The sequence below is a fragment of the Octopus bimaculoides genome, chromosome 3 (assembly GCF_001194135.2).
Source record: "Octopus bimaculoides isolate UCB-OBI-ISO-001 chromosome 3, ASM119413v2, whole genome shotgun sequence".
In the NCBI taxonomy this organism is placed as follows: domain Eukaryota; kingdom Metazoa; phylum Mollusca; class Cephalopoda; order Octopoda; family Octopodidae; genus Octopus; species Octopus bimaculoides.
This window is the reverse complement of record NC_068983.1, coordinates 707,617-709,103: the sequence shown is the minus strand read 5'-3', so window position 1 is coordinate 709,103 and position 1,487 is coordinate 707,617.

Here is a 1,487-nt window from a genome sequence, read left to right as displayed (position 1 = left end):
TATATATATATATATATATATATATATTCATAAGTTTAAAATGTGTAACATTACAGATGACGATATTAATTTTTGTAATAGAAACTAATCTAATTCACAACATTCTGATTTGTTTTCCATCTTTCTCATTATTAATATACACTCTGTATATACAGACTTGGTGACGGGTGCTAATATAGTTACTGTGTGTTCAACAATATAGACGGGTATGTGAGAGTCTATGTGTAGACAGAACGAGAAAGAGGAGGTTCCAGTGATGTGTATATGCTTAAAACGTATAGCGTTGCATGTAGCGTAGAGTGCAGTGCCGTGTAGATAGGCCAAACAAAAAACAGTCTACGTCAAAGGATGGCTCTGCACAGATCCCAGATCAAAATTCCCCAAAACAGAAAAATTGCATTCAGCCAACACATCGACATTTGTGCCAATAACAAAAATCCAAGCTTCAGAATTTTTCCCCTCTACCAATTCAGGGACGATACAACCTGTAGCCAATGAATTAGTAAAGAGACTCTCTTTATTACAAAATACCGACCCTTTTAAACGCATCTACAACAAACGACATATCCACCACGGCCTTAGAATAACACAAACGCACACGCAAATATTAAAAATGATACATTCAAGAGAAACCCAAGAATTCATTAAAAACAGTCCCAATCCACAACGAGGCACTTTTAGGTCACTTGACCATTTAACATTCTACTACTATCATACCATCCCGCATTCTCTTATTATTCTCTCTTCATTTTCTCCTTCTTCATCGTCTTCTTCTTCCTCTCCGCCACCTCCTTCCTTACTTTACTACTACTGCTGTTTAGAATAAAACCTATGCAAATATTATAAACAATACATTCAACAGAGATGTCTAAAGAATTCAATCACTACTACCATCCACAACAAGTCACTTTCAGGGCTCTTGACCATCCAACATCCTACCACTATCATAGCACTCCTGCATTCTTCTTCTTCTTCTTCTTCTTCTTATTATTATTATCATTCTGTGCCAAGAATTCACAACGATCTCGAAAACACAAGAGTAAACAAGAGAGACAGAGACAGGCAGAAACAAGGAAAATGCCCCTAATATTTGAATACTATGCAAATATTCTTTTAAAATACTTTCCTTTTAATTTTTCCAAAATTTAATTTATTTCCATACTTAAAGTTGAAAAAGTCTCAATGACCGAAACTGGTACTGAAATGTTTTTTTATGAAATTATTTTAGCATTTTCTTCATATACTCTTTACTCTTTTACTCTTTTACTTGTTTCAGTCATTTGACTGTGGCCATGCTGGAGCACCACTTTTAGTCGAGCAAATCGACCCCAGGACTTATTTTTTTGGAAGCCTAGTACTTATTCTATCAGTTTCTTTTGCCGGACCGCTAAGTTACTGGGACGTAAACACACCATCATCGGTTGTCAAGCGATGTTGGGGGGACAAACACAGACACAAACATACATACACACACACACATACATACA